Source organism: Choloepus didactylus, chromosome 4, assembly GCF_015220235.1.
Source record: "Choloepus didactylus isolate mChoDid1 chromosome 4, mChoDid1.pri, whole genome shotgun sequence".
Classification (NCBI taxonomy): domain Eukaryota; kingdom Metazoa; phylum Chordata; class Mammalia; order Pilosa; family Megalonychidae; genus Choloepus; species Choloepus didactylus.
Genome location: NC_051310.1, coordinates 195,246,703 through 195,270,933, shown reverse-complemented (window position 1 = coordinate 195,270,933; position 24,231 = coordinate 195,246,703). Strand labels below are relative to the sequence as shown.

The following is a 24,231-nucleotide window of genomic DNA, read 5'->3' as shown; positions in this document are numbered from 1 at the left end:
TATTTCTTTATTTTGGGTGATGGTTACTTGAATACTATTAATCTTTAACTATACTTATGCATTTATAACTCTGCTGTATGCATAAATATTTACAATTATTAAATAATGAAATAAAAGACAATCCCAGTTAATTCATTCCCTTTATTTATCAGCTATGTAATCAGACCCTCCTTCTTCACCTGTTTCCATCTTTAAATTTCAGCACTTTTGTTGAAGTTCATTTTTCTAAATGTTTCAATGAAAAAGAAAAAAAGTAAACAATACAAATCAAAAGCAGATCTTTTCTGTCCTAGCTAGCAACAGAGAACAGAGGCTCCAGAAGTCCAATTGGGGACCCCCTTGGGTGATCACTGTCTGACTTGAGTTGTCTACACAAGTATGTCAGGTCAAGTGAAAGGGTGATGGAAACACAGACATTTTAAGAGAACAGGGAAGAGGAAGGGAGCAGGGCAGTGACTACATTCCTTCCACAGAGCAACCCACCTTCTCTTTCTCCAAATTGCTGTTTCCCACATTTCTTTCTACTTTCTGAACCTTGGGTTCTTAGCTTGTCAAATGACTGATGTGATGTTTTTTGGCAAGGCAGATGTGAGACATGAATGTGGTTGCCCTGCTTAGAAATTGCCAACTGCTTTCTTCTGTTATAACTCTTGTCTTTTCTCTTTGGGCTGAGTGATGTATGTAAACAACAGACAAAATGGTCTCATTATAGAGTTTTTGAGATTCCTTCCTGTGAGCCAAAAACCCAAGTCAACCATTCTCAGTAAATTTTAGAACTACAGGTTAGTTTAAGGACACTCAGATGCAAGTAAACATGTGGAAAAGAGAAGCAGGAGATCCTAGGTTGTGTCTGATGATCTACCATCTCAACATGGCCTGATAACATGTGATTTTTGATATTGACCTCTTCTTTCTCAATAGATCACAAGCATTCAAAGGGTGGGAAATTCATGCTGTGGGTGGGAAACTCTTCTCTCTTCCCAGTACTCTGAGCAAGAGAGTATTATCCCAGTATTATTTCTCATGTCTTCCTATTCCTGCCTGGTGACAAGGACCTTAGCCACCAGTATGGAGCCCCAGGAAGGAGAGAGGGCTGGGCTGGGCTGTATGACCTGCAACAACTTCCAGAGGCATCACTTGGGGCTGACTGTACATAGGGGTTGCCACTGTGCCAGTCATAAGACCTGTAGCTCCCTGCAAAGCTGGAGATCACAGGGCCCAGGGTGAAAGTGGCCTGGTTCCCCAATTTTAGTGCTGTGGCATGTCAGCTCCTCCCTCCTTGGCCAGTGAAAACTTGACAAATGGGATATGCACTGAATCACAATAGAGGAAAACATTCTTTACCAGCATCACAGCAAGGTTCTGGTCAGCTGAGAGGGAGGTTTGGTCCTACAAGCCTGAAAGAGAAGAGAGGGAGCTTTTAGTGTGATTTTTCTTTCTTCTTTGTATCTACCTCCTGTGTTGGATCCCTGCAAAGAGAAGGAAAGGTGTTTTTCTTCTTGCTTCAGAACTATGGGAGTTGAAAGCATCCCTTTTTACTAACATGGAACCCACAGTCTATCCCAAACTCCTGAAGGCAGATCTGAGTCAACAGGCAATCCATGGGGCTTAGATAAGATAAGGTTTGCAAGAGACATATATTTGCCCTCTAAAGCCATAACAGTCATTTATTGGGAAAAGGGGGAGATGGTATCCAGAGAACATGAGGAACTGTATCAGGGTTCAAAGGTGTAAAAAATGTCATCAGATGAAAGGACCTGGAAATTTGGGGTTCACCCTTCTAGAGACAATAGTGCCCAAGCCACCCTGAGGACAGAGTTTGCAAATGAAGTCTGAACTCAAGAAGGGGGAGCATAGCTCCATATTCCTTATATAAGGGATACATAGAGTGACTTCCTTCCAAAGAATTCAGTACAGAAAATGTGGGGACTGGGGAAACTTATACTGGAGAGAACCAGCAAACATCTCAGCCAGGTGTTCAAAGTCAACACCAGCAGCCATATCCATGATGACAGTATGTACCCTTGATATGATGTAATAAAAATGGCAGGTTACCTCTGTGCTCTTTCTCCCCTAAACCCATAATCTCAGTCTAACCATGAGAAAAATATCAGAAACATCCCAACAGAAAGACATTCTACAAAATGCCTGACCATTCCTCCTCAAAAATGTCAAGGTCCTCAAAACAAAGTTTGAGTAACTGCCACAACTTGGAGGAGTCTCAAGGAGACATGATGCATTTCCTAAGCTCTCCAGTTAGTACAGGCAAGATTCAGGAGTTCCCCAGCACAGAATCTTCAGTCTCATTCCAGGGAATCAAAATCTGTTAGGGTTTGCTAATGCTGCCTTTCCACAAAACACCAGAAATGGATTGGCTTTCATAAAGGGGTTTCATTTGGTTACAAAGTTACAGTCTTAAGTCCTTAAAGTGTCCAAGATAAGGTGTCAACAATCAGGACCTTCAGTGGAGGATGGCCAATGGCTTCTGGAAAACCTCTGTTAGCTGGGAAGGCATGTGACTGGCATCTGCTCCAGGGTTCTGGTTTCAAAATGGCTCTCAGGACGTTCCTCTCTAGGCTGCAGCTCTTCAAAAATGTCTCTCTTAGTTGCTCTTGGGGCATTTGTCCTCTCTTACCTTCTCCAGAGCAAATGTCTGCTTTCAAAGGCCATCTGCAAAATGTCTCTGTAAACTGCAGCTCCTCTTTCAGCTCCTGTGTGTTCCTCAAAGTGTCCCTCTTGGCTGTAGCAAGCTTGCTCCTTCTGTCTGAGCTTATGTGGTGCTCTAGTAAACTAATCAAGGTCCCAGGTAAATGGGCAGGGAATCACAGAACTTGGCACAGCTGAGATGTTAGGATTGGGCAAATCCCCAAGAAGAGAAATTGAGCCCAGACTCAGGTGACCTGCCATGGAGAAATCAAGCTTCATTCCTTCTCTGTAGGGAACACAAATAAATTGGAGTGGGAAAGACCTAAATTTTTCTCTCCCTCTCTTTCAATTTTGGTAACACATATACAATAACCATTTTAACATTCTTAGGTATACATTTCTGTGGCATTAATTGTATTCACAATTATGTGTTACCATGTCTTCCAAACATTGCCTGAAATTTTTATGACTCCAAATAAAAACTCTGTACCTATTAAGTAATAGCTCACTATTGTCCCCTCCCCCAACACTCATGATGTCTAATCTACTTACTGTCCCTATATATTTGTTTATTCTAGGTATTTAAAATAGTTGGACTCATATAATACTTGCCCTTTTTCTTCTGGCTTATTTTACTCAAAATAATGATTTCAAGATTCATCTGAGTTGTATCATGTATCAGAACGTCATCCCTTTTTTACAGCCGAATAATATTTCATTGTATGGATATACCTCATTTTGTTTATGCATTCATCCATTGATGGTTGTTTGGGTTATTTCCACCTTTTAACTAGTTGTGAATAATGCTGTTATGAACATTGGTGTACAATATCTGTTTGAGACCCTTCTTCCAATTCTTTTGAGTATATACCTAGAAATGCAAATTCCAGGTCATATGATAAATCTACATTTAATTTTTGAGAAGTCATTAAACTGCACTGAGGTGAAATTCACATAAAATTAAATTTACCACTGTAAAGTGTGTAATTCAGTGGCATTTAGTGCATTCACAACTTTGTGCAACTATCATCACTATACAATTCCAAAACATTTTTTTTACCCTCAAAGGAGATGCTGTACACTATAAGCAATCACTCCTCCATCCTCCCCTTCCCCAGTCTCTGGCAATCACTAATCTATCTTGAGGTTTGCTTGGTTTTTTGTTTCCATGATAATCTTTATCAATACTCAGTACCACACTTCATTCCAAAATGAAGGCATTGAAACTTAGAGAAATCATGTCAGTTTCTCAAGACCACAAAATTGAAGAGTAGCCAAGCCTGGTTTGGAAACTTGGAATATTTTACACCAGATTCTGAACTTACTTGCCTGCAATGCGGAAAGCTCTCCATCTTAGAGTGGCTGTAGAATGCAGTGTGAGGGAAAACTAGCAAGAACACCAGATACATATGTTTAGTTCTCTGAGGCAGGGCCAGGAGGCTGGGACCTGGAATGCAGACAACTCTAGGAGTGGGATTTAGGACAGAAAAGAATTTGGAAAGGGTTTGGAAGTCAAGACATTGCTGGTTAACTTCCTGGCTCCAATTCATTCATGCTGGCTGGCCTTAAACATAAGACTATGCATTTTGAAGATTTCTGTTCTCAGCTTTAACCTTGATGCAGAAATTGACAAACAGAGGTTGGGGCACTGAAAATCTGCTGGCTCCCTTTACCAAGGTGCATCTTACATTTGTTGCAGCATTGTATTTTCAGTATTCATTTTAGGCTTATTATCAATGTACTTAACTGGAGCTCTGTGGAAGAGGATAAAAGGGGAGTTTGCCACAACTCTTCTCCAAAGATTATTGTCAAGAAAAACAAATCTGATATAACAGGTGGTGATTGAAGGGGTTAGCTGTACTGACTTCAGCTTTTGGGAATTTTAACATACTCAATATTATTTGTGCATCAGTATAGCCATGCATTTATCACTCCATCTTATATTGAGAGATGGTTTTGTTGCTCCACTCACACTGTTAATCACTAGGGCCATGAATATGATATAAATCAGTGGTTTTCAGTGAAGGACAATTTTGCATTCCAGGGGACAATTTGGCAATGTTTGGAGACTTTTTGGTTATTATAACTAGGGGATGGGAATGATACTATTGGCATCTAGTGGGTAGAAGTCAGAGATGCTGCTAAACATCCTATAATGCAGAGGACAGCCTCCAACAACAAAGAATTATCTGGCCTTAAATTGCAATATGCTGAGGTTGAGACATTGTGACCAAAAGAGACCTGGTTAATGTCTTCAAAGAAATGATGTGAAAAATATCAGATATTACTAAAAATTATACAGGTATATAATTATAGATCTTGATATTGGATCTGCTGTATAAAGACAGAACTTGGAGATCTGATAATAGATGCAATGCTTCAGCTGACATATGCAAATAAGTAGTAATTACATAGGTGATGTGGGCAGGCAGAATGATGACTCAGAAGTTCCAGTTTTGGCCATGTCTGCCAATGGAGGTTCAATTGTGCCTGATGCCTACATTGGTCTTACTCATTTGTCTGGAGGTTGGTTAAAGTCAATTGGGCTGACAGGAATGACTGAAATTATGACTGGGGTTGATTATGATTTTGGAAAATGATTCACCTATCAGGTGAGTTTTTAAAGACCCTACTATCCTTCACACATGTTACTGCAAAGGACAGGCTAAAGCTGCTTATAATTGTGCCTACAAGTCTCCCCATGAGTACCTCTTTGTTGCTTAGATATGAACCTCTATCTCTAATTAACCAACTCAGCAGATGAACTCACTTCCCTCTCCCCTACATGGGACCTGACTCTTAAGGCTGCAAATCTTCCTGGCAATGCAGGATTTGACTCCCAGGGGTGAATATGGACCCAGCATCATGGGATTGAGAATATCTTCTTGACAAAAAGGGAGATGCAAAATGAAATAAAGTTTCACTAGCTGAGAGATTTCAAATGGAGTCAAGAGGTCACTCTGGTGGACATTCTTATGCACTATATAGATAACCATTTTTAGGATTTAATGTATTAGAATAGCTAGAAGTACCTGAAACTATCAAACTCCAACTGAGTAGCTTTGACTCTTGAAGATGATTATATAACGATGTAGCTTACAATGGGTGACAGTGTGATTGTGAAAACCTTGTGGATCACACTCCCTTTATCCAGTGTATGGATGGATGAGTAGAAAAAGGACAAAAACTAAACAAAAATGGGGTGGTATGGGAGGATGATTTGGGAGTTCCTTTTTACTTTTATTTATTACTCTTATTCTTTCTGATGTAAGGAAAATGTACAAAAATAGATTGGGGTGATGAATGCATAACTATATGATGGTACTATGAACAATTGAGTGTACACCATGGATGATTGTATGGTATGTGAATATATCTCAATAAAGCTGAATTTAATTAAAAAATTTCCTTCACAGAGAGGCTAGGCCTCCCTATAATTGTGCTTAAGAGCCTCCTCCCAAATGCCTCTTTGTTGCTCAGATGTGGCCCCCTCTCTCTAGCTAAGCCAACTTGAAAGGTGAAATCACTGCCCTCCCCCCTATGTGGGATCAGACACCCAGGGGAGTGAATCTCCCTGGCAACATGGAATATGACTCCCAGGGAGGAATGTAGACCCCGCATCATGGGATGGAGAACATCTTCTTGATAAAAAGGGGGATGTGAAAGGAAATGAAATAAGCTTCAGTGGCAGAGAGATTCCAAAAGGAGCTGAGAGGTCACTCTGGTGGGCACTCTTATACACAATATAGACAACCCTTTTTAGGTTCTAATGAACTGGGGTAGCAGTGGTGGATACCTGAAACTATCAAACTACAACCCAGAGCCCATGAATCTTGAAGACAATTGTATAAAAAATGTGGCTTATGAAGGGGGCAGTGGGATTGGGGGGGCATAGGGATCACACTCCCATTTGTCTAGTTTGTGGATGGATGATTGGAAAGGTGGGGGAAGGAAACAAACAGACAGACAAGGGCACCCAGTGTTCTTTTTTACTTTAGTTGCTCCTTTTCACTTTAATTATTATTCTGGCTATTTTTGTGTGTGTGATAATGAGGGTGTCAGGGATTGATTTTGGTAATGAATGTACAACTATGTAATGGTACTGTGAACAATCAAATGTATGATTTGGTTTGTATGACTGCATGGTATGTGAATATATCTCAATAAAATGAATAATAAAAAAAATTTCCTTCACAAAATGGAGATGCTTGGGAATCATCTCACATGACAATTCAAGAGAAAGCAAAGCCACAGAAACATCTGAATGTTTTTCCAACATGAATGGAAGAAAAGGCAAGAGCATAAGTATATTTTGAATGATATTAAATAACTATGACTATCTTTGTGGAAACATTTATTCTTCATGCATGTTAGTTTTAATTCTATCTAGTTATTTCTGATTTTAAAAAACCCAAGTAAAAGACAATTTTAGTTAAAATACAATATGTGTTGTGTAAAAATATTACTAAATCAATTTCCAACATGTATTAGTCAGGGTTCTCTAGAGAAACAAAACTGACAGGAGATACCTGTAAACATTATGATATTTCATAAAAATGTCTCATGTGACTGTGGAAAAGCACAAGTCCATATTCTGCAGGGTAGGCTGCAACCTGGGAACTCTGATGGTTTTCAAAGAATTCTCCAGGAGAAGCTACCCTCTAGAAACAGAGATGACAATTCTCTCCCTGACTGCTGAAGTCATTAGTTCTCCTTTTAAAGCCTTCAAATGATTAAATATCTCTCACTGCTGAAGGCAAACTTCTCAGTTGATTATAGATGTAATCAGCCATAGATGTAATGAACTCACTGATATTTTAAGTCCATGAAGTGTCCTCCAAGTACCAAGCCAGTGCTTGCTTGACCAAACAACTGGGAACCATTACCTGGCCAAGTTGACACATGAGCCTAACAATCACACAACACAATTAAAATAATGTATTGATAGAAATAACCATTTTCTTTCTCCTACTAAAAAACATTGACACACAATTTTCAAAATATAGGTTGGCCAGCACCTTGAAAGATCAGCCTTCTCAGGATAAGCCATTTGCCACATTACTTTTACATATTTCATAACAATTATTTAACTCTTTAAGAATCTAAACTCCTAAGTTACAAAGAAATGAAATTTCCACATTTTCTCTGAAACTCTGCACTACTAATGACAAACTACTGTTATATTCAGAAAAGAGAAGATGGATAACAATAGAAGTTCCTGGAACCATGTAGCTGGTCAGGGTCAATGAAATATTCTTCAAATTCTCTCTATACTAGACATATTAACCCAGACCTGTTTCACATACCTCTTCCTTACCCAGCATCTCCTCCTGGAAGTAAAAGATGACCTGGGGCTGAAAGGAAGAAGATAGCCTATCATTATTAGGGTAGAGGATGTCTGGGATATGGAGCGGGGATCTTGACATTTTTGTGTGTGTGGCTTTAGTTTTCTGATGTTTCTTTCAGAAAGAAAAGTAGACATTTTCAGGAAGTGAAACCATATCTCCACATTCATACTTGTGAGTTCAGTCCAAATGATACCAAACATTCTGCCTTAATCTTATTCTAGGCTTATCGCCAGTTATGTGTGAACAACAAAACACAGGGGGGAGAGCCAGTGGGATCATAATAAACTAATTGGTATTTTGGTTACCTTGATGGGAATTTTAAGTCTGACACCAAAGAAGTGCTCATATATTGAGCATCTCTTTGTGCCATGTATATGCAACTCCTCTATGGCTTTCCCCCACTCAAATTTAATTCAAACATAATTATTACAGAACATATTTACTAATCTTTATGACCATACCATGGGTCATAGAATCCACTTTTGGTAAAAACAAAAACACAACAAAACAGAAAACTGAGGCTCAGACATGAAAAGGAGATGCTCAATATTATGCAGTTAGAGACAGAATCAAACCCATGTATATACAACTCTGACATGTTTTTGTCACTGTCCCATGAACAAAGAAATAGGTAATGCTGTCTCAGCAAACTACAGTGGATTATCTTCCCATATTAACCCTCTCCACAAATACAACTCTGTGACAGAAACTCCTGGATTTATATGTGAAAGACCTTATATTAACCTGTCAGTCCTCCAGCAAAGATCAGTATCTTATAAATTAGATGCTTTATCCACTTTTCATGGATCTGAATGGGCATCAGTGGGCCTGTATGTTAGTGGGGGGAGACAGATAAAGTAGAAGTCTCAAGAAAGACTGAGAAATCTACTATTTCATGAGCAGCAAATTAGTACTAGAATTTGTTCCTAGGGCTTTCCCTTGGACCCATTCAATTCTCACAAATTCACCCTGAGAGGGAGAACATAAGAGCACAAATGTAAAGAAAATGCATGCTGAACCCAGCAAGATGTAATGACTTAAAGGGGAAGACCCTGGAGTGAACTCAGGGAACTGGGATGCACAAGCACTTGTCCTTCAATTATACCACTCTGCCTCCTAGCAGCTGAAGAACCTGGATTTAGCACCAAGATCACCACACACCCTCCTACTAGGCACTTTTCTCTTCCTTGCAGGCACCATCAACAGCCTGATTTTAAAGACCATGAAAATGAGTTTTTAACAGAAATGGCTATAGATCATATGCTGGGGTACAAAACAAGTCTTAATAAATATGAAAAGATTGAAATTATTCATAGCACATACTCTGACCATAATGTAATGCAACTAGAAATCAATATCCACCAAAGCATTAGAACATTCACAAATATCTGCAGGTTAAACAACACATTCCTAAACAACCAGTAGGTCAAAGAAGAAATTGCCAGAGAAATCAGTAAATATCTAGAGATGACTGAAAATGAGAACAAAACCTAAGGGATGTAGCAATGTCAGTGGTGAGGGAGAAAATTATGGCTGTAAATGCATACATTACAAAGGAGGAAAGAGCTAAAACCAAAGGTCTAACTGAACAATTGAAGAAGCTAGAGAATGACCAGCAAACTAACCCTAAACAAACTAGACAAAAAGAAATAAAAATGATTAAAGCAAAAAAAAAAAAATGTTATGGAGAAAGACTACAATAGAATAAAAACCAAATTTGCTTCTTTGAGATCAGCAAGACTGACAAAGCCTTAGGTAGACTGACAAAGTAAAGAGAAGAGAGCCAAATAAACAAATCAGAAATGAGAGGGGGGACATTACTTTGGATCCTGAAAAAATAACAAATATCATAAGAGGATATTATGAAGAACTGTACACCAACAAAGTAGATAATTTAGAGGAAATGGATAATTTACTGAAAAACACATGAGAAACCTAGATTGACTCAAGAAGAAATAGAAAACCTCAACAAACCAATCACAAGTAAAGAGATCCAATCAGTCATCAAAAAGCTTTCTACAAATAAAAGCCCACGGCCAGGTGGCTTCATGGGGGAATTTAACAAAACTTTCCAAAAGAACTGACATAATTCTTGCTCAAACTCTTTTAAAAAATGGAAGAAAAAGGAACACTACCTAACTCATTTTACGAAGCTATCATTACTTTAATAACAAAACCAGATAAGTATACTACAAGAAAGGAATACTACAGGGCAATCTCCCTAATGAATACAGATGAAAAATTCTCAAAAAAAAATTGCAAATCAAATCCAAACACACATTGAAAGAATCATAAACCATGACCAAGTGGGGTTCATTCCAGGTATGCAGTGGTGGTTCAACATAAGAAAATCAATAAATGTAATGGAAAACATTAAGAAACTGAAAGGTAATAGCAAATGTTCATCACAATAAATGCTGAAAATCATTTGACAAAATTCAGCATCCTTTTTTGATAAAAATCACTTCAAAAGGTAGGAATTGAAGGAACCATCCTCAATATGATAAAGGGCATATATGAAAAACCCAGAGCCTGCAGAATATTCAGTGGCAAGAGACTGAAAGCCTTCCCCTAACATTGGGAATGAGAAAAAGATGTCTGCTATCACTACTGTTATTCAACATTGCGCCAGATGTTCTAGTGACAGCAATCTGCCAAGACAAAGAAACATAATCCAAATTGGAAAGGAGGAAGTAAAACTGCCATTATCTGCAGATGATAGGACTTTAAATTTAGAAACTCCTGAGAAATTGATGACAAACCTACTTGAGCTAATAAAGAAATTCACCAAAGTTGTAGGATACACAATTAATATGCAAAAGTCAGTAATGTTCATATACACCAGAAAAAAAAAAATCCATTCCCAACAGCAACTAAAAAATCAAGTACACAGAAATAAAGTTAACAAAGGATGTAAGACACCTCTACACAGAAAATTACAAAATTTTACTAAAAGAAATCAGTGAGGACCTAAACAGGTGGAAAGATATTCCATGTTCATGGATAAGAAGGGTAAACATCATTAAGATGTCAATTCCAGCCAAACTGATCTACAGATTCAATGCAATTCCAATAAAAGTTCTAACAACCTACTGTGCAGATTTGGAAAGGTAGCTATCAAATTTATTTGGAAGGGAAAGTGGCCCTGAATTGACAAAAACATTCTAAAAAAGAACAAAGTGGAAGGACTTACACTTCCTGAATTTAAAGCCTATTATAAAACCACAGTGTTCAAAACAGCATGGTACTGGCACAGAGATAGACATATTGATCAATGGAATTGAATTGAGAGCTTGCTAACAGATCCCAGATCTAATGTCAAATGATTTTTGATAAGGCCTCCAAATCCACTGAACTGAGAATTTTGTATAGGGGCTGTTCAAAAAATTGGGCTGGGAGTACTGGGTACCCATATCCAAAGGAATGAAAGACCCCTATCTCACACCCTACACAAAATTAACTCAAAATGGATCAAAGAACTCAATATGAGACAGTAAAATAAAAGCCCTAGAAGTTAATATAGGGAAACACCTTCAAGACCTAATAATAGGGGGTAGCTTCTTATGCCTTACACCCAAAGCACAAGAATGAAAGAAAAAAGATAAATGGGAACTCTTCAAAATAAAAAGCTTCCATGCCTCAAAGGACTTGGTTCAAAAGATGAAGAGGCAGCAAACTTAATGGGAGAATTTATCTGAAAACCATATATCAGATAAGAGACTGAAATCCAACATATAAAGAAATCCTACAAATAAATGATAATAGTACAAACAGTCCAATTATAAAATGGGCAAAATATATGAAAAGACATTTTCCTGAAGAGGAAATACAAATGGCTAAAAAACATGAAAAAATGTTCACTAGCTATTAGGGAAATGCCAATCAAAATCACAATAACCCCCTACATGGGTCATGACTCCCAGGGGGATGAATCTCCCTGGCAATGTGGGAAATGACTCCTGGGGATGTGCCTGGACCCAGAATTGTGAGATTAAGAAAGACTTCTTGTCCAAAAGGGGGAAGAGAAATGAAACAAAGTAATGTTTCAGGGACTGAGAAATTTCATGTGGAATCAAGAGGTCATTCTGGAGGTCATGTGTCTTATATTGTAGAATATAGGGGTCTAGAGATAGATAGCAACTAGTGAAGGGGAAATGGTAATCTAGTTAGAGCAGATAAGATATTGAGGGTAATCTTTAATGATATGGGAATGCTCAGGAGTGACCATGGTTTGTTAATTTTGTTGGGGTATGATAGGAACATACTGGAAGCAATGTAGTTATTTTAGGATATATGTTTTTCTTATTCCATTGTTTTGTTTTGCAATTCCAATAAAAGTTCCAACAACCTACTTTGGTTGTAAGGCATAAGAAGCTACCTCCCATTATTAGGTCTTGAAGGTGTTTCCCTATTTACCTTCTAGATCTTTTATTTTACTGTCTCATATTGAGTTCTTTGATCCATTTTGAGTTAATTTTGTGTAGGGTGTGAGATAGTGGTCTTCTTTCATTCCTTTGGATATGGCTACCCAGTACTCCCAGCCCAATTTTTTGAACAGCCCCTATACAAAATTCTTAGTTCAGTGGATTTGGAGGCCTTATCAAAAATCATTTGACATTAGATCTGGGATCTGTTAGCAAGCTCTCAATTCAATTCCATTGATCAATATGTCTATCTCTGTGCCAGTACCATGCTGTTGTGAACACTGTGGTTTTATAATAGGCTTTAAATTCAGGAAGTGTAAGTCCTTCCACTTTGTTCTTTTTTAGAATGTTTTTGTCAATTCAGGGCCACTTTCCCTTCCAAATAAATTTGATAGCTACCTTTCCAAATCTGCAAGGATCTTGGACCAGGGAGAAAAACTCAATGATTTTCATGTTCTTGTTTTTACAATGAAAGTATTCATATCTTCTTTTTTACTTAGAGTTGTGAAGACCTTCTTACTCTTGATACTGGGATAGGGGGCTGTTCCAGTTTGCTAAGGCTGCTGTTATGAAAGATACCAGAAATGGATAGACTTTTATAAAGGGGGTTTATTAGGTTCCACATTTACAGTTCTAAGGCCATAAAAGTGTCCACAAACTAAGGCATCAACAAGAGTAAAGAAATGTTGATGACATGTGGAACACCTCTCTCAACTGGGTAGGCAAGTGGCTGGCATCTGCTTATCCTTTGCTCCAGGATTCTTGTTTCTAAATGGCTTTCTGCAAAATGTCTCTGGGCTTCTCTCTTTTTTAGCTTCTCTCAGCTCCTGTGCATCCATGTTTGTTCTCCCAGTGTTTCTCTCTAATCATTTGGGGGGCCCCTCTTAGCTTCTCTGAGGCAAATTCTGGCCTTCTACCCTTATATTAGCATCTCAAATCATCCTTCTGTCTGCAACTCCATCTGATTCAGATCTTAGCTTCTCCTGGGGGAAACCTGGTATTACATATCTTAGTTTATCTCCAAAATGTCTCTTTCAGATTCTCTGAGCTCTTTCTCTCCGTGAGCTCTTGTAAATGACTCCAGTAAAGCAATAAAGACCCACCCTGAGTGGGCAGGTTCACACCTCCACGGAAATATAATTTGAGTTCCAACCCACAACTGGGTGTGTCACATTTCCATAGAAAAATTTAATCAAAGGGCCCATCCCAAAAGTTTTGATTAAAAGATCATGGTTCTTCTGGGATGCATAATGGATTTAAAGCAGCACAGGGTTCCCCTATTTCTGTTGGAGCACACTTCATTTTCCTATTGATTGGGCCAGGTTACTTCCAGGTGAAAGGGTTAGATTCATGGCAGGTGGGTTTGGAAATTTGTGACAAGACCAGAGTTTCACAGGTCCTTTCTCCATTTTCTGCTTTGTTTACTTACTGTTTATCTAGTTCTGAGTGAAAACTTAAAGACAGTAGTCAGCTGAGCTATTCACAATGTAACCATTAGTGAGTACGGAATTCTTCCTACTGAAATTCCCCTTCCATTGTCAGCAGATGGACATGGATATTCTAATTTCATTTAGGATATAGTCAAGGATCAGGCTGCAGTAAAATTTATCCAGTCCTCTGGGATGGTGATGGTAGGTTAGGGGTTCATCAATAAGTAATCCCTTTCCAATTTAACACAAATTTGTTCCAAACTCTTTTAAGGCTCTTTATTCACTGGAGAGATGAGAGAGATTTATTTCTCATCCAGCCCATTTCCTCATTGGAGAATTAGTGCACTCATTGATCATGTTAATGCCTGCAATTGGCTATGGCATGCAGTGAATATATGTGAAAGAGATAAGAAGAGCAGAAGTTTACAGTCAGTAGAGGCTGATGTCTCAGCAGGTTAGTTCAATCAATAGAGCATTAAGATGCTAGAGTGCAATGCTGTGCATTGTTGAGAGGAGGAAAAGTGAGGGTTAGGGAACAGAAGGAAAAGAGAAGTCATTTATTTTCCCAAATTTCTAATTTATTAAAGTATTGAGACATATTTGCACATTTTGAAAATGTCTTTAAGCAATAATCTAACCACAGTTTTGATATAAAAATGCAAATCATGTATATTGTATGCCATGTAATGAGTTGGTAAATTTACTTGAAATTGGTGGAAAAGTGTGTTTTAGTTACGAATGTTCATGCAAATTGTGTAGCACCATCTGGAAGTTATAATGACCAGTTTATTAGCAAATATCCAGATTTTATCATACATAACTTCTAATAATTCTTTTACAATGGAAATTTAAATATTCATTGTGCCTATGTGTCTCTGTGTGTGCAAGGCAAATGACCTTTCAGGACTGAGAATGATCTGATTTGAGAGTCAAACTCTGTAAACAGTTGCCACTCCCTCAGTGTTGTTCTCTACAACATCCTACTCTGGACATTGGTAGATACAGCACCCTCTGAGCTGAAGAATCTGTGATGCTTTCAGTAGTTAGTGAACTTGGAAGATGTAGTTATAGACTTCACACAGGAAGATTGGGCACTGCTGGAAACATCCCAGAGAAAGCTGTTCAGAGATGTAATGCTGTGGAGTATCAGTTATCTGGTCTCAGTGGCTGATTCTCTCAAATTTTTCTATAAATTCCTCTATTTTCTCAAGAAGCATCTAGAACAGCTTGTTCATATTGTTTTACATTCTTTAATGTTTTATTTTATACTTTATATATATATATATAATATTATATATCATTTTACAACAGGAACAATGACCTAAAAGGAATTTTTTTGTACTTATTACTTATATCTATCTTTTCACCCCAGTAGAATGTAATCTCTTTGAACACAAATTTCATGATTTTCTTCTAGTCAAGGTCCACACAGTGCTGGGAATTCAATGAATATTTTCTGAAGGAATCAATAAGTTGATTAAATGTGCCCTAAATAGTTATTCTGCTCTGGGAATTTGGTATGGATTCAGGCTAAACTAGTAAAAACAACAGGCATATCCTTTTTCATATAAACTGTCATAGGAGGCTTACATTATTGGATCCTTTTGAAAATAATAATGAATTATTGTGAAAACATAAAATTTCTCCCTGTCTGAAAATACAGAGAGTTCTTCAGTATCTCTGAACTTGAGTTTCAGCAAACAGAGATCCTCACTGTATTTGGGCACAAGGTCAAGAAGTCACCCTTTGATGGTAAAAAATGTCAATATTCTGTGTTCTAGGTATGCTCCCTTTACTGACCTTCAATGTTTACCTTATTATTCTTTAATCATGGTAGTAGTTTGAAACTATATATACTGCTGAAAAGCATGTCTTTAAATCTAATCCATTCTTGTTCATTTAAACCCATTGTACAGAGGACCTTTTGATGAGGTTACTTCAGTCAAGATGTGTCCCACCTCAATCAAGAAAGGCATTAATTCTATTAGTGGAGCCCTTTATCAGAAAATAAAATTCAAACACAGAGAGAAATCCATCAGAATAAGCTGAAATTGATGAAACACATAAGAAAGACCAGGAGATTTCACCATGTGCCTTCACATGTGACAAACTAAGGACCAAGGCTTGCCAGCTGCCAGCCCAAGATTGCCAGTCTTGGGGAGAAAGCATTGCCTGGATGATGCCTGGATTTGGATGTTTTCCTGGCCTCAAAACCATAAGCTAATAAATTTTCATTCTTCCATCCAATGAATGCATTGGATGAAAATTTTGCAACCATAGGAAAAGTGGTCCTGCTGTTAGAAATAAAAAAAAAAAAATGTGGAAATGACTTTGGAATTGGTAAATGGGTAGAGGTTGGAAGAATTGTGAGGAGCTTGGAAGGAAAGGCCTAGATTGCTTTGAAGAGACTGTTGGTAGAAATATGGTTGATAAAGGTATTTCTCATGATGTCTTAGAAAGAAATGATGAACACATTATCAGAAAATAGATGAAATGTGATCTTTGTTAAGGTGGCATAGAATTTGGTGAAAATGAGTTCTGATATAAGATGGAAGGCAGGACTTGGGTGATGAAGTTATATATTTAGCTGAGGAGATTTCCAAAGTGTGGAAAGTACATCCTGGTTTCTTCTTGTAGCTTATAGCAAAATGCAAGATGAATGGGGTAAGTTGAAAAGACAACTAGACATAAACCAGAAAAATATGATTTGGAATATTATGAAATTCTGAAAAGTAAGTGCCCAGAGAAGAGTGCTTCATGCAAGGGTTTAAGTGAACATGACCCCAGTCAGCAATCTCCATGCAAGACAGGATTGGAAGTGCAGTTATTCAGGAAGGATCTGTGCAAAGTCCTTCTGACTGATGATTTGTACTTCTGTATACTACATAGAAACCCAACATCTTTTCTGCAAGGACTGTATGAAACAAACCACTGCCAGCCTAGACTAAATGGAAAAAGAAAAGGGAGAAACTGAAGGAAAAATCACTTCAAGGCAGAGCCATGGAAGCTGATGTTTGGACAAAAGACATCTTCTCAGGCCAAGACAGTGGGTCCACCCATGTGTGTTGAAAGGGTGAGTCTGTCCCAGTGCTTGAAGAACTGGGCCTTCTACCCAATTGTCCTGGAAGAGGGCTGCCACCCCTTGTTCTTAAAGGGCAGACACTGTGCTGCAGGGAATGTGGAGAGTCTGACCACTATCCCAGTGTTCTCAGAGGATGGGGTCTTACCCCAGTGTTCAGGGAAAGCCCTTGAAAGGGGTGGAACTGCTGCTTGAGCAAGCCTGTAGGATAAAGTATCATTCCATAGATAACTCTCAGACTTTGAAATCTAATGGAATTTGCCTTTCAGGCTTTCAGAATTATTTGGGACTATTCTAGTTTGCTAATGCTGCCAGAATGCAAAACACCAGAAATGGATTGGCTTTTATAAAAGGGGGTTTATTTGGTTATACAGTTACAGTCTTAAGGCCATAACATGTCCATCAACAAAGGGTACTTTCACTGGAGAAAGGCCATTGGCATCTGGAAAACCTCTGTTAGCTGGGAAGGCACATGGCTGGCATCTGCTTGCTCCTAGGTTGTGTTTCAAAATGGTCTTCTCCAAAATGTCTGCATCAGCTTTCAATAGCTGTCTTCAAAATGTCTGCCTCAGCTCCAGCTAGCTATAAGCTCCTTCTGTCTGAGCTTTTACAGTGCTCCCATAAATTAAACAAGGCCCATGATGAATGGACAGGGCCACACCTCTACAGAAATTATCCAATCAGAGTTATAACCTACAGTTGGGTGGATCACATCTCCATGGACACTGAATCAATAGGTTCCAACCCAATCCACACTAATATGTCTGCCCCCACAAGAATGCATCAAAGAATATGGATTTTTCTGGGGGACATAAATATACAAACCAGCACAGGGACCCATGGCCCCTCTTTCACTTTCAATTTCTTCTCATGGGAATGGAAATGTTTATCCTATTCCTGCACCTCCATTCCATTGTATATGGGAAACAGATAACTTTTTCACTTGCTTTCACAGGTATATAGACAAAAGGGACTTGTGCCCCAGGACAGACCACATCAATATCTAATTTTCATAAAATTTTTACTAAGCATTGTTTCTGAAATGATGGAAGGTTTCTGAGATATTGTAATGGAATGAGTATTTTACCTATAGAAATAATGCACCATTTTGAGATCTAGAGCTTGGATTCTGGTGATTTGAAGTTGTATGTACCCCAGAAAAATATGTAAATCTAATCCATTCCTGTGCTTATAAACCCATTGTAAATATGACCTTTTGATGAGTTTCCTTCAGTTAAGCTGTGTCCCATCTCAATCAGGATGAGTCTTATTTGTATTACTGGAATACTTCATAAGAGAATAAAACTCAGACACAGACAGAAAGCCATCAGAAGTAAGAAGCTGAAATCAACAAAACCCAGAAGAGATGGAAGAGACCAGGAGACACTGCCATGTGCCTTGTCCCATGATTAGCTAAGGACAAAGGGCCACCAGCTGCCAGCCCCAGAATGGCACTATCTTGGGGAGAAAGCATTGCTTTGATGATGACTGGATTTGGAAATTTTCCTGGCCTCAAATCCATAAGTTAATAAGTTTCCATTGTGTAAGCCACACCATTTCATGGTATTTGCTTAAGGAGCCTAGGAAACAAAACAGTCACCCTCCCTGGATTTGATGATATGTTAAATACACAGAACCTAAAATTCCATTTTTTTCCACAACCAGGATGGCAGTTCTGCCAATCAGATGTAGCATCCAAGTTGGATCAAGAGGAACTATGGAAAGATAGAATTGCATTTCTCCAAAGTCAGAATTCAGGTGAGCTCTAGGAAACTTTGCTTCATGAAAAGGAGGAGCACGTCAGTACATGTAAAGGTTCTTGAAAATATCAACTGAAGATTTCCTTAAGTTATAGTTTTTGAAATGTAGGTGTTGATATTGGAGAAATTTTCCTCAGTTGTGGTCATTATTCTGTTTGCTTATCAATCTGTATTGAAGTGTCCTTTGTTTTGGGAAAATAGAAATTTATGCACTATTGGATTTAAACTTTCACTCAATGGCTCTTATTCTGGTCCTTCTCTTCAATGGTTTTCACACTCTTTACCCCCAACATATATTTTTATATATTTTTAATATTTCAATCTTGAAAACCTTTTCTAATTGTCAATGTCATATGAAGTTTCCTACTGACTAAAGTAATCCTTAACTTGATGTTATTTCCAAGATAAATATCATATTTGAAACAATCATAGGGCCTTTTGCAACTTTTCAACATTTTCATTTCCCTAATGTTAGTCTAGCAAATAATTGTTTTTTTTTGAATTTTTTCAGGCAGGGAAAGTGGTTTCAAAAAAAGAGAAATGCTAGCCATCAAGGCATCTTCAGGATGCAGAGGGTATATTGAAGTAGATATTTTGCATTAGTAGCCTAAACAGGGAGATCCCTGGTCTCCACTCCCTCAAAACTCAGTATTTCTCAATGTACATTCCAGTGCCTTGTTTTCCTTACAGTGCAATGTTCATTGCTAAGATATTAAAAATGCAAGTTTAGATGAAGACTTACCCTTGATTGTTTTCCACAGCATGGGTCCCAGAGGTGTGCCAATATCTTTCCTGGCTGTCTCTTCTTCCATTTGTTGTGATATTTGACCATGTTGAGCACAATTCTACCCTGATGATAGCCAGTTTTAAGAAGAGAAGTGATATACTATATGCCAAAATTCATTATCAAACCATTTTAATAAAGATTTTACTTTATATTTCCCTTTTAAATGCAGTTTAATTGAAATATAATTGCACACTGTGCCAGTTTGAATGTATTGTGTCCCCCAAACACCATTATCTTCAATGTAATCTTGTGTGGGCAGACATTATCGGTTTTGATTAGATTTCTTTGAGTGTTTCTTTGGAGATGTGCCCCACCCAAATGTAGGTGATAACTCTGATGAGATAACTTCCATGGAGGCATGGCCCCACACATTCAGGGTGGGCCTTGGTCAGTGGAGCCATATAAATGAGCTGATGGGCAGAGGAAACTCAGTGCAGCTGTGAGTGACATTTTGAAGATGAGCTACAGCCAAGAGGGACACTTTGAAGAAAGCACAGGAGCTGCAGATGAGAGACAGTTTGAAGACAGCCATTGAAAGCAGACTCTTGCTCTGGAGAAGCTAAGAGAGGACAAATACCCCAAGTGCAACTAAGAGTGACATTTTTGAGGAACTGCAGCCTAGAGAGGAATGTCCTGGGAGAAAGCCATTTAAAAACCAGATCCTTGGAGCAGACACCAGCCATGTGCTTTCCCAGCTAACAGAGGTTTTCCAGACACCACTAGCCATCTTCCAGTGAAGGTACGTGATTGTTGATGACTTACCTTGGACACTTCATGGCCTTAAGACTGTAAATGTGTAACCAAATAAACCCCCTTTTATAAAAGCCAATCCATCTCTGGTGTTTTGCATTCTGGCAGCATTAGCATACTAGAACACACACCATGCAAAACATCTGAAGTATACAATCAGTGGCTCAGAGTACCAGCACATAGTTGTGTATACAGTTCCATGGTCAATTTTAAAACATTTTCATTAATCCAGAAAATAAATAAAAATTAAAAATCCTATCTTCCTACATCTCTTGTCCCCCAATTGTTGACCCATAGTATTGCAGTACATTCAATACTGTTGATGAAAGCATATTAAAATATTACTGTTAATCATAGATCATACTTTGCAATAGGTACATTTATTCCCATATACCCATCTATTACACACCCTGACAAAGTTGTTTTATCCCAGGTATGCAAGGGTGATTCGAAGTACAAAACATTAACTGATGTAGTACAACACATTAACAAAAGGGAATACCACATGATCATCTCTATTGATACAGAAAAGATATTTGGCAAAATTCATCATTCTTTCATGATAAAAAAAATCATTGCAAGAAGAATCAAAGGAAACTACTACCTCAATATGATAAAGGGCATATATGAAATCCCACAGCTAACATCATACTCAATGTTGAGAGACTGAAAGCTTTCCTTTTAAGATTGGGAAAATGCAAGAATGCCCACTGTCACCATTGCTATTTGTCACCACTGCTATTCAGCCTTGTGCTAGAAGATCCAGCTAAAGTAATTAAGGATGAAAAAATAAATGACATCCACATAGGAAATGAAGAAGTAAAATTTCATTGTTTCCAAATAAGATGATTCTTTATTTAGAAAATCCTTAATAAATGAGTTCAGAAAAAGTGGCAGGATAGAAGACAAGCACAGAAAAATGAATGGTGTTTCTATACACTGAAAATGAACTATGTGAGGAGGTAATTAAGAAAAACCTCATTAAAAATAGCAACTAAAAGAATCAAATAATTAGGAAAAACTTATTCAAGGATGTAAAGGTCTTGTTTACAGAAAACTACAAAACACTGCTAAAAGAAATCAAAGAAAACCTGAATAAATAAAAAGACATTCCATGTTCATGGATTGGAAACCTAAATGTCATTAAGACATCAAATCTATTCAAAGCAATATTAATCAACATTCCAACAGATTACTTTGAAGAATTGAAAATTTATTTGGAAAGCTAAGGGACTTCAAATAGCTAAAAACTTGTTGGAATGAAGATGTGAGGAATGAAGTCTGAGGTATTACATTTCCTGTATCTAAAGCATTTTATAAAGCCATAATGGTCAAAGCATGAAACTGGCATAAAGATAAGCATATTGATCAATGGAATCTAATTTAGACTTCAGAAATTGATGCTTAGATCTATGGTCAATTGATTATTTTTTAATTTTTTTAAAATTTTCATTTGTGAACTTATATATACACATGGCAGTGACAACTTTCATAGTATAGTTCACCAAGTAGACAGCAAATTTCAGAGTACGTCTTGGATCACAGTTCACAACTTCAGCTATTTCCATTATTATAAAACATAACATACATACAGAAAGGTGTTAATTTTGATGTACAGCTCAACAAGCTGTATATCAAATTTTTATGGGTTACAATTCCACAGTTTTAGTTCTTTCCTTATTGCACAATGTATGGTATATACAGATAGGTAAAGACTTTCAAAGCACACAATGAGTAAACAAGTAGCTTTAGCACAAATTTCAAAGAATGTTAGAGGTTAGACTACCACCATGTCATTTATCTCCTTCCAGCTATTCCAACACCCCAGCATCTAACATCTAATATATATGAATACTGAAACATTTGTTAAATCTTATTGTGTTGCTTCCCCTTCCTCTCACTTACTCTCCTCCATCTTCAAGAGTGTCTAGGCAGTGAACACCCTAGCTTGTTCATATTGAAAGGTGGTGTTGACAGTACAGGGAAGGGGGCTGCATCTGTTTGTCATTCTTAAACAGGCTGTTGTCTCTGGGTTTTAGGTCCTGTCTGGCATAGGAACTCTCTGGTGGACTTAAGTTTCCAAGAGAGAAAACCTAGTGAGCAAGTCTCCCATAGAATCTCAGGATGGGACACAGGTATTTGGGGGCTACTCTTGGCAAGGGCATGGCCTACTGTGGCCATTTGGGATGTCTAGCTGGAGCTGGCACAAGAGAAACCTCCAGGATAGCACCTTCACTCTATTTGGGTTATTTCAGCTATTTAAACTCAACTTGTTACCTTTCTATTTTCCCACATTTGGTCAAGTAGGCATTTTCAATCCCTTGCTGCCAGGTCCAGGCTCATTCCTAGGAGTCATGTCCCACATCAACAGGAAGATTAATTCCCTGGGAGTCATGTCCCTCATGGTGGGGGGGCAGAGGTTAATGAATTTATTTGCCAAGTTGGGCTTGGAGAGAGAAAGGCCACATCTGAGTAACAAAGAGGCTCCCTGGAGGTGCCTTCCAGGCACAATTAGAAGAAGGTTCAGCCTCCCATTTACATCCCTGTTTCACAAGAGCAAATCTCAAATCAAGAACCTGATTTATTAAACAGTGGACTACTAATTTCACTAATATATATTCTATCCCAATATAAATGGCCAGTTTCTTAAATTATCTTCACTTAGTTGTACAATCATCATCACTCTCAACTTTAAACAATTATCCTAACATAATATATTCCAGAGCTCTTATAAGCTGCTAATTATTCATCCCTAGTATTAGTGTAGTGTTGGTAAGATATTCCTATTAAATATAGTCTTTAATATGTAACAGGTAGTTTTCCATATATTGCTCTGTTAACTCTCTGTACCAGTGTCATACCTTATAAGTGTATCATGCTAACAGTTATTAAGGTTTGTGGTGCTAGTCAGTGGGTTATATGCCCTTGAACAGCCATTTATGAACATGTTCATCTTCAATGCATCACTGATACTTATAATCCCATTAATGAACCATAGTCATACCCAACCATTCCCATACCATTAAATTCACCCTTATTATCATATCTGTACATATTAGATTATCATGGCCCCTCCACTAGTTTCTCTCTATCTCTAGGTCCCCTATATTCTAAATTATAAGACAGTTATTTTACATTTTTCATGGAGTTCACATTAGTGGTAACATACAAAATCTCTCCTTTTGTGTCTAGTTTATTTCATTCAGCATTACATCTTCAAGGTTAAACCATGCTATCATATGTTTAACAACCTCATTCCTTCTTAGTGATGTACTATATTCCATGTATGTATATACCCATTTTAGGAACTCATCTGTTGAAAGATATTCTGATAATTTCCACTTCTTGGCAATTGTGAACTATGCTGCTATGAAGATTGATGTGCAAATATCTGTTCATGTCACTGCTTTCAGATATTCTGGGTATGTATTGAGAAGTGAAATTGCTTGATGATAGGGTAACTTGATGTCTCATTTTCTGAAGAACTGCCAAACTGCCTTCAAGAGTGACTATACTAGGAATTCAATTCTGCTGAACATTATTGCTGATGTTTAAGTGTCACTTATGGCTAAATAGTATATATTTTAAATTTACAACAGAATATTCAAAATACATAGGTATAATAATAAAATATAAATAGTTCACTTATAATTAATATAATTAATGTAGAAATAATACTTATAAAATACTGTTTTGGGAAATGTAATTTGGTCCAGTTTCCATTTGATTAAATGTTTAAATTGTAGCAGTTTTTTCCACTATTTGGAGATACTTCAAACTTTCTTTGAAAAGAAAGTTCAACACTTCCTGGTATTTTCCTTGAAGTCTTTTCATCTAAGATGAATTAACCATGGCTGTATCTAGGATGAAAAGGTAGAGGAACTCCAGCCAGTGGAGGGGTTCTGTTTTATCCACTGCGGGACACTGATTACGTGCTTCAACTTGGCGGGCCTGGGCTGGGGGACCTGATCAGCCCCTGGGGAGGGTGGTGGGCACGGGCGACAGCG

The 24,231-nt window shown here is 37.8% G+C and overlaps 2 long non-coding RNA genes across 2 annotated transcripts in view; one reads left to right on the top strand and one right to left on the bottom strand.

Moving 5' to 3' along the window:
- LOC119532520 overlaps nt 1-19,677 on the top strand; it is a 92,845-nt gene extending 73,168 nt beyond the window's left edge. The window contains exons 9-11 of the long non-coding RNA XR_005216555.1: nt 16,738-16,921; nt 18,593-18,685; nt 19,449-19,677. This is a non-coding gene — a long non-coding RNA (uncharacterized LOC119532520). The remainder of the gene's footprint in view (nt 1-16,737; nt 16,922-18,592; nt 18,686-19,448) is intronic.
- Nucleotides 82-19,442, bottom strand: LOC119532522. Its single transcript, XR_005216557.1, has 4 exons — nt 19,430-19,442; nt 7,953-8,000; nt 1,345-1,397; nt 82-225 (listed from the first exon to the last, which is right to left on the bottom strand). It is a non-coding gene; the product is annotated as an uncharacterized LOC119532522 (long non-coding RNA).
- Nucleotides 19,678-24,231: the final 4,554 nt, after the last annotated feature.